The sequence below is a fragment of the Triticum aestivum genome, chromosome 2D (assembly GCF_018294505.1).
Source record: "Triticum aestivum cultivar Chinese Spring chromosome 2D, IWGSC CS RefSeq v2.1, whole genome shotgun sequence".
Classification (NCBI taxonomy): Eukaryota; Viridiplantae; Streptophyta; class Magnoliopsida; order Poales; family Poaceae; genus Triticum; species Triticum aestivum.
In genome coordinates this window covers 442,728,086-442,738,365 of record NC_057799.1, presented here as the reverse complement: position 1 = coordinate 442,738,365, position 10,280 = coordinate 442,728,086, and positions in this window count along the sequence as shown.

Sequence of the window (10,280 nt, the reverse complement as noted above, 5' to 3'; positions counted from 1 at the left end):
TAATCTTCAAAGACTTCAGTCTAAGTTTCACAACCTTCAAAGTTATCATAACACTCTCTTAGCCGATCATGAGAAGCTTTCTTATGAATTTCTTCGGAGAAAGCAAGATCTTGAGAAGCTAAGGGTGAGTTATGAAGATCTTCAGAAGGAGCGTGATTCATTTCTTGCTCAACAGATCAGTGCCGCTCAGGATGAATTCATTCCACCATGTTTGAAATGCATTGAACGCGAATCTGCTAATTCTTCACCTGAAAGTTCAAATGCTTCTATTGCTGCAAATTATTCAACTATCTATGTGGTCACAAATTCCTCAACTAAGGATACCACTAGTATCACTCACAATGCAGGGATGAAGGAATTGATGTGACAGGCATGTACAAAAGACTCAAAGGGCATCAGGCTCTTTGTGATGTGCTTAAAAAGCATATCCTCAACAGGAACCCTAGGAAAGAGGGTATTACCTTTGAGAGGAAACTCAATGCTGATGGGACCTACTGGAAACCTGAGCAGTATCCCAAAACCTCATGGGTTGCTGCGAAAGGACCTCCCGTAGATCCATCCACTTTATCTGGCTTTACATGTGAATCTTCATATCTTCTGATGAGTCATTTGACTCCAACTATAAACTGTTCAAAAATCAGAATGGTGAAGTATTTGCTACATATGTTGGAACTAACTGCAGGAACGGCCCCCCTATGAAGAAAATCTGGGTTCCTAAAAGGTGCCTTGAAAGTATTCAGGTGAATGTCATCATGACACCACCTATGAAGAATAGGAACCCCAGATCAAATTCTTCATATGGACCAAAGTCTTCATATGGATCCAAGTCCTCATATGGACCAAATTCCTCACATGGATCAAATTCCTCATATGGTTCAAAATCCTCATATGAACATCATCATGCTAACACTTCTGTTTCGCAGGGAAAGCCTAAGGACTATGAATATGTGCATTATTCTTCAAACCATTATGTTCATAAGTCCTCGAAGAATTTCTCTGCTTATTCATATGCTTACTCTAACCCCTCTTCTGTGAAACGAAGTGGACTGGCTTCTATGCCACCTCCACCCCTCCAGATGTGGGTGGTGAAGAAAAAGAACTAATCTCTTATGCAGGGTCAGGTCTCCAGACGAACTTGAACGTCCGATGAATTTGCTAGAGACCTGAAAATGCTTGAAAGGACGCAAGCTAGTCATGAAGAAATGAATTTTCATTTCTCACGTCCTCATATTGCTATATCTGTTGTACTACTTGATAAAATTCGAAACTGATGAATTTGATGTCATATTCTTCACTGATGAAGTATATGAGTTTGTAAGATGCACTAATTCATCTGCAGGATGATCAACCCAGAGCTACTGAATGGGTCCTCAACAGTGGATGTACAAATCACATGATCAGTGACAAGAACTTATTGATGGACACTGCTTTGTCTCCATCGCATCTGAAGCATATCACCTACGCTAACAAAGGCAAAAGCAAGGTATTGGACACATGGACAAAGTCATGCTTGTCGAGTCCTTAGGACTCAACCTCATGTCTGTCTCAATGCTTTGTGATGTTGATATGGTTGTTGACTTTGGCAAGTATCATTGTGTTGTGATCATGGAAGATGACCATTCCAAAGTCTTCGAAGGCTTTAGGAGAGGAGACTTGTATATTGTTGATTTCTCTATAGGACCACAATCCGCCACATGTCTACTTGCAAAAGCTTTAGAAGGTTGGTTATGGCATCGTCGACTAGGTCATGCTGGCATGAGGAACTTGCACACGCTCGCGAAGAAGAAGCATGTCATTGGCATCGAGGGTGTAAAATTCCTCAAGGATCACCTGTGTGGATCTTGTGAAGCTGGAAAGATGACCAAGGCCAAGCATCCCTCAAAGACCATCATGACTACCACTCGTCCATTTGAATTGCTTCATATGGATCTCTTCGGCCCTACTCATTATGCCACATTCACAAATGCTGCATCTTTATATGGCTTTGTTATTGTTCATGACTATTCTCGTTAAACATGGGTTCATATCATCACTTACAAAACTAAAGTGCAGGAAGTCTTCAAACAATTTTCCTTCGAGGGCTTCAACAAACTTCGATGTGAAGATCAAGCACATTAGAAGTCACAATGGGACCGAGTTCAAGAATACCGGTCTTGATGACTATCTTGATGAACTTGGTATTACTCACGAGTTATCTGCTCCTTATACTCCTCAGCAGAATGGCGTCGTGGAGCGCAAGAACAGGACTCTTGTTGAGATGGCTCACACTATGCTTGATGAATACAAGACGCCTCCTCGCTTCTAGCCTGAGGCAACTGATACTGCGTGCCACATCATCAACAGGGTATATCTTCACAAATTCTTCAAAAAGACCTCATATGAACTCCTCACTGACAAGAAACCCAATGTGAGTTATTTCAAAGTCTTCGGTGCTAAATGTTGGATTAGAGATCCTCATCACAATTCTAAATTTGCACCGAAAGCACATGAAGGTTTTATGCTTGGTTACAGAAAGGACTCGCACACCTACAGAGTCTTCAACACCATTCACCACAAGGTTGTTGAAACTTTAGATGTGCGGTTCGATGAAACTAATGGCTCGCATAGAGAGCACCTACCTCCTGTGCTAGATGAAATGTCACCCGAGGAATCCATCAAGTTCAAGGCTACTGAGGATGTCATTCCTACCGAAGAATCTACTAAAGAAGTCATTCCAGATCGTGAAGAACATCATGTTGGTGCCTTAGGAAAATGGCTCTGAAGAAAATGCTGAGCCCAATCAACGTCGTCAACCCGCTCATTCTCGTGTTGCAAATGAAGTGCAGATTGAGAAAATCATCGACGACATCAACACACCAGGTCCTCTCACACGCTCAAGGGCTCCTCATTTGTCTAACTTTTGTGGGCACTTTGCTTTTGTCTCTATCATAGAGCCCACCAAAGTAGATGAGGCATTTCTGGAGCCTGAGTGGATTCAAGCGATGCAAGAGGAATTACATCAATTCGATCTCAACAATGTCTGGGAACTTGTCAAGCGACCAGACCCATGCAAGCACAATATCATCGGTACCAAATGGATCTACCGCAACAAGCAAGATGAAAATGGCCTTGTGGTGAGTAATAAGGCTCGTCTTGTAGCTCAAGGCTACACACAGGTTGAAGGAATTGATTTCGATGAAACTTTTGCACATGTTGATAGACTTGAGGCTATTCCCATATTGCTTGCTTATGCTAACCATCATAATATCATCTTATATCAAATGGATGTGAAAAGTGCATTCCTCAATGGTAAGCTTGAGGAAGAAGTATATGTTGCTCAACCTTCGGGTTTTGAAGATCCTAAACATCCTGACAAAGTTTTCAAACTCAATAAGGCCCTCTATGGCCTCAAGCAGGCCCATCGGGCGTGGTATGATTCTTTGAAGGTATTCCTCATGAAGAAAGGCTTCAAACCCGGTTCACTTGACCCAACTCTTTTCACCAAAACCTATGATGATGAATTATTCGTGTGCCAAATATATGTTGATGATATTATCTTTGGCTGTACTAACCAACGTAACAGTGACGAATTTGCCTATATGATGAGTGAGGAATATCAAATGTCTATGATGGGAGAATTGAAATTCTTCTTAGGTCTTGAAATTCGTCAACAGCGCAACGGCATCTTCATATCTCAAGAGAAATACCTCAAGGATGTGTTGAGGAAATTCGGCATGCAAGATTGCAAAGGTGTCAAAATCCCTATGCCCCTATGCCCACAAATGGCCATCTATGCACTGATGAAAATGGTATAGACTTCGATCAAAAGGTATACCGCTCCATGATTGGCTCTTTATTGTATCTATGTGCATCTAGGCCAGATATTATGCTTAGTGTTTGCATGTGTGCCCGTTTTCAAGCTACACGGAAGGAATCACACCATAAGGCTGTGCAGCATATTTCTTCGATATCTAGCTCACACTCCAACACTTGGATTATGGTATCCCAAGGGCTCAGATTTTGATCTCATTGGATATTCTGACCCTGACTATGCTGGTGATCGTGTGGATCGCAAGTAAACATCAGGCACATGCCATTTCCTCGGACGATCCTTAGTATGTTGGTCCTCGAAGAAGCAGAACTGCATATCACTCTCTACTACTCAAGCTGAGTACATTGTTGCTGGTTCGTGCTGTGCTCAATTGCTATGGATGAGGCAAACCCTCAAGGACTACGGCATCAATGTGAAGAATGTGCCACTCTTCTATGACAATGAGAGTGCCATCGAGATTGCTCATAACCCAGTCCAGCACTCGAAGACAAAGCACATCCAGATTCGTCATCATTTTCTTCGAGATCATGTGTTGAAGGGCGACATCTCTATCGAGCACGTGAAGACTGAAGAACAGCTAGCCGATATCTTCACAAAGCCCTTGGATGAGAAGATATTTAGCAAGTTGCAGCATGAGCTAAATATCTTAGAATCTTCGAGTGTTCTTTGGAAAGGACACACATCCTAACACTTATGCAAAATTGATGACTTAGATGTGCAACACACGAAGTAACATTTTTCTTCAATCAATGAAGACTAACCCTCTAAGTGTGAAGACATTAACGAAGAATTTGATTCTCAGGGCCCTACGACAATTGTAAGCGGCGTATGAAATCATCATTCTTATACGGTGGGTCACGCCACCAAGAAAAGTTGAAAATCTTCAATTTGAGTTTTTCTTCATTTTTGAAATTCCTCAGTTGTTCAAATTCTTCAACTTTGCAAAGTCTTCACTCTTTCCGTCTGTGTTCTTCATTGACTATATATATATATATATATATATATATATATATATATATATATATATATATATATATATATATATATATATATATTTGAGTTTTCAGTCCTCTACAGCATTCACTTATTGCTAATTCTTCAATTTGACTTTTACCTAAGTGAATGTGATTGGACCCGTCCCCCTCTATGCTAAACTCAACCCAGTCTATTCACAAATTCTTCATGTGCGTTCTATTTGAAACTCGTTCAAAATCTTCATTGTGTCCTTGTCAGCTGAAGAATTTGCGAACGAAACATTTTTCATATCTGAATTTTTGGCTTTTGCTGCTCAAACTGTTCTGCATCCCACGATGAGATTATTCTATTCACCCACGATCTAACACAATCCCCACTTCACAGTACGTGGGTGACACATGTCGCTAGGATGAGAAGGGTCAGGGGCACGTTTGTCCATTTTCCTTGGACGAACGGTTTTTCACCTCGGCTATAAATACCCCTCGCCATCCTCAGTCTTCATTTACCCCGCTCGACCTCACTCCCCTCGATCGAGCTCTCTGACCTAGCGCTGCTGCTACTTTCCATCGTCGCCGGTGAGGAAGAGCTTCACCGCCTCGACCTCGTCGCCGTCGTACTCGCGCCGGCCGCGGAAATCTTCACTCCGCCGCTAGCGTAGCTGTTTTCCACCGCCAAGTTAGGGCGTGGAAGATCTGAACGGACGAGCTTCTTGACTTCTACTCTCAGTTCGTCATGTTCTTCGTCAAGGGTAAATAAAATTTATTTTTACTGCCCTTGTTGATTCTGATGATTTCCACATAATCTTCAAAAGGTGTTTATTCTTCAACTTCCACACTCTTAAACACCACACTTGCATTTGTTTCTTGATTTGTTTCTCTTAGCAACGTTTTTCCTCAAGATTCCTCAATTGTGTGGATTTTCAATCTATACAACTCTAGAACCTAAGTCAAAAAATGCTTAGTGAAATTCCTCAAGACACCCCTCATCAAATTCCTCAAACTTGTTTCTTTTGAAAAACTTATGAGAACGCATATGACCTCTCCAAATTCTTCGCACCTATATTCTGTTCACAGGTACACATGTCCGCTGCTGAATCTCTAGGTTCTCATCAACTTAACTCATTTGCAGAATTCCTTGAAGACAAACTGCATACCTCATCAGAAAATTCTATTGTTCAAAATCCTCAAGCGAAGAATATGGCAAATGGAAAAAGACCTCAGAAGGGAGGAAAGAGACCTGAGGCAAACACTGCTTTTGAAATCCCTGATGACATTTATGAGGAATATTGCACTCCTGACAAAGCCAAACATGGCAAGGAGAACAAAAATCAGCGCAAGGTGCGCATTCGGAGGATAGAGAGGATATGGGCACGAGAATGGAGGGAGTACAAATATGTGACTCCAAAGTACATGAAGAAATTCGCAGTACACCCTCCATGCCCAAGACCTCCATTGGCACCAGGCCAAGTTGCTGATCCCTCTAGCATCAGAAGAGGTGAGGAATTTCCCAAGGAGTGGGAAAAGCGGCAAGCTAAGTTGGCCAAACTGGCCAAAGAAGCAATGAAGAAATTCAATGAAGATTCTGCTACTGACGCTGCTGAGGCCTCTCCTAGCAAGCCCAAGAAGGCCATGCCTAAGAAGCCTGCTCACAAGCCTAGTTCCTCAATTGCAATGCCCTCACGACCAAGCTCCTGAATGCCCTCATGGCCTGTTCCTCAAGCTACTTCCCCAAAAGTAGCTCCAGTTCCCACTGCAAAATCCTCAGCAACTGCTACAAAGTCCTCGGCACCTGCGCATCTCGCCTCTTGCCAAAGGACCACTGGTATATCAATTGCTTCAGGAGCATCTGCAAGTTCTTCAGCTCCTCCTCGGTCCACAACAGCTTCGACCTTGCTGAAGAAAAAGGCCACTGCTGGACGAGGCACAAGGCCAAGTCCTCACAAGAAGCAGGTCGCCTTTCAAGTGTCGTCTAGTGAAGATGAAGCTGATGATGAAGAGTTAGCTGAAATCATCAGAGATCGACAAGCCAAGGCCGCTAGAACCAAAGGCAGTGATGTGCCCCTCATGTTGGATCCAAAGTTGATCCTTGACTTCATTGACATATGGCACAGGGACCCAAACACTCCCCTGCTTGATCTGAACCTCACTCCTGGCCAAAGTCATATGTTGACGGCCTTCATAAATGAAGAAAAATGGAAATTTGAACAGGGGAGGAAAGTGAAGAAAGATCAGTAGAAGAAAGAGCGCTTTCTGAAGAACAATGTTCTAAAGCTATCTCATGATGAACTTGTAGCTCTGCAAACAGAAATCAAGGGACTCGGTGACGAATTTGACAGATACTATGCTGACTGGCTGGGAGCCAAAGTGAGATTTGTCAAGATGACGAAAGGGCTCACTCCAAATGTTGCAGCTTCATCGCAACATGAAATTCCTCAGGCTGAGTCATCTTCTCAGCCTACTGAAGAACATGCAAGCACAGCTGATGGTAATCAGGCTGTTGAAGAAAATGAGAGCACCAGGGCTGGAGAAGACATTCCAGCCACCAAAGAAACTACCATGGCAACCTCTAGTGTGGCGCCTGAAGAACAAACCAGGCCAGCTGAAGCATCTGCTACTACGCCTGAGGAATCTAAATATGTCAGGGCAACTGCATCAGTTGCGCCTGAAGAAATTGCACCAATTTCCTCTGCTCTTCCTACACAGATGACAAGCATCAATCTTCCTTTTGCATCAGAAGCGAAGAAGACCAAAGCTGTGGAGCGGGCAGCAGTGAAGAAAAGGAAAGCATCTGCATCCTGAGAGTCTTCAGCACCAAAGAAAGTGAAGACTTTGACGAGCTCTTATGCAAACCCAATAGATGTTGTTCCAATATCAAGCATGCCATCAAAGGAGATTGTTCCCTTTGGTGAGGAATATGTGATTCCCAGTGACTCGGATGAGGAAAATCCTTCTGCTGCTTCGTCAGAGCTGTTGGATGAAGAAATTGAAGTGGATGATATCCCTTCAACCCCACTGGTATCATCGCCCATGCCTCGGCTCACAGCTGAAGAGGCAGGCGTTCAAGAAATCGATGAAGAAGATGAAGATGTGGATATTGGGTCAACAACTCCAATTCAGAATGATGACTATTGGAAAAGTCATCATCCCAATTCACCACTGACCACACCACTGCACCAACTTCCTCAGTCCCCAGTGCAAACTGAAGAAATTCATACGGGCTCTGAAGAACATCATGCTTCACTTCTTTCCATCCCTGAAGAAGCTCCAGCCGCTGGTGCTGAAGAAATGGAGGCCAAGGCTACTGCTGAAGAAACTGCTCCTGAAATTCCTCAGCATGTGGCTCCAGAGGTTGTGCGTCAAGAGGCTGTGAAGACTTCAACTGCTAATCTTCAGCCCAAGCCACAGAATCCTCACTCCAAGAAGCAAAAGTTCAAAGTTGATGACTTCTTTGCTGAGCATCATTTCTTCTCTGACTACAATCCATATGACTCTGCTCGACTTCTACGCAAGCGTTTTTGGACTGCCAACCAGATGAATTTCTATTCCTCGCTACTTTTTGATAAGGACAAGATCTTTGACCATGAGCAAATTCCTCATGTGGAGAGGGCATCTCTACCGTGCTTCACCCCAGTCCTCAGTGTTCATGACGCTGGGATGCTCAATCTCTGCACTGACATCTGTGATTGGAATGAAGAATGCATTCTTCAATTCTTCACCACGCTACACATCAATGGCAATGTTGAAGATGTGAACTCATGGGTACTGGACTGGATGACTGAAAACACTCACTAGAAAGCTCCTGCCTCTGAATTGCTTCACGCCATCCCAGTCAGTCCCCCACTGAAGGTGCAAGGCTCATCTATGCTGAACCTGAACTGTCAAATCATCTGATGCAAGTGTTGATGAAGCCGTTGAAGCCTGGCCAAGCTCCAAGGACCACATTCCTCATCAAGGAATTGCTCTATGTGCCAAGAACCATTTGTCGCATATTGACCAAAACCCTCGGTCCAATCAAGGGCCACAACTCTGATGAAGAAGAGGTTGTTGGCATAATGAAGAATCTGCTATTCAATATCATACATGGTATTCCTATCAACTATCACAATTTCTTCATGAGGACTTTGGCCAATGCTGCTTTGTCGCCTTTTGGATTGAAGCCTTACGCTCCCTGGATTATGAGATTCATAAGATCAAGGTCTTCAATCAACTATAAGGCTGATTTTCAAAATCACCTCAGCTATTTGCCCCCGATTGAAGTCCTCAAAAGGCCTATTTCCTCAGCTGATGAGAAGGGCAAGGCTGTTGTTATAGATGAAGGCACTCGTCCATTGGATGGACAGTTTTGCAAAGCTACTTCCTATTCCACCAATGGTGACTCTGCCACACATGACACTGCTGCAAATGCTTCAAAGCAATATTCTCAAGCCACTGCTCCGCGTGTGATGACTGACCGTGAGCTTCTCCTCAGCCTACATCAAAAAGTGGATAGAAATCACAAGTGGGTCAAGTGTCAGTTTGGTGCTATTCTTTAGAATATGACAGTCACTCAAAATACTGTGAAGAAGAACCACTACTACTTGCATGAAGTCTTTGACTGCACTTGGGCTATTCTGTCCAATTTATACACTGCTGAAGAACTCAAGGAGATGGACTTCAAACAGGACTTTGACTGGTCACCGCCACCCTCGAAGAAATTCAAGAAGGTCAAAGTTCCTCAGCTGGTTGCAAGTTCATATTCTTCATCGCGCGAGACAGATGAAGCTGAAGATTTGAACAACACTGCGGCAGGCCCTACTCCAATGGACGACCCCAACAACGCTAGCGCTCCTCCATCGACATCTTGACGATATTCTTCAGGGGCGTTAGTCCTCATTTTCGTCCCTTTTGGTCATTCGATGACAAAGGGGGAGAAATTTGAGTTAGTCTTCAAGCGGGTCTCTATATATGGGTGTTTTTTAAGTTACAACTCTCGCTCTTCTGAAGTGTTTGTTGATTGAGTTGTAAACTTAAGTCCTATGGCAGTCTGATACTTTTGCTCTATTTTCTGCATGCTATTTCCTCACGTACGTTAATGCACACATGCTGAATTCCATCACACACCATATTTCATCATGCATTTCAAATTCTTCATATCATATGTTGAATGCGTGTATGAATTACAAGATATAGGGGGAGATCTCCATGATTCTACTCTATAATGTGCATTTTCTATTCAAAGCAAATTCCTCAAATATGCACATCTTCAGGGGGAGTTCTGTTGGGGAACGTAGTAATTTCAAAAAAAATTCCTACGCACACGCAAGATCATGGTGATGCATAGCAACGAGAGGGGAGAGTGTTGTCCACGTACCCTCGTAGACCGAAAGCGGAAGCGTTAACACAACGCGGTTGATGTAGTCGTACGTCTTCACGATCCGACCGATCAAGTACCGAACGCACGGCACCTCCGAGTTCAGCACACGTTCAGCTCGATGACGTCCCTCGAACTCCGATCC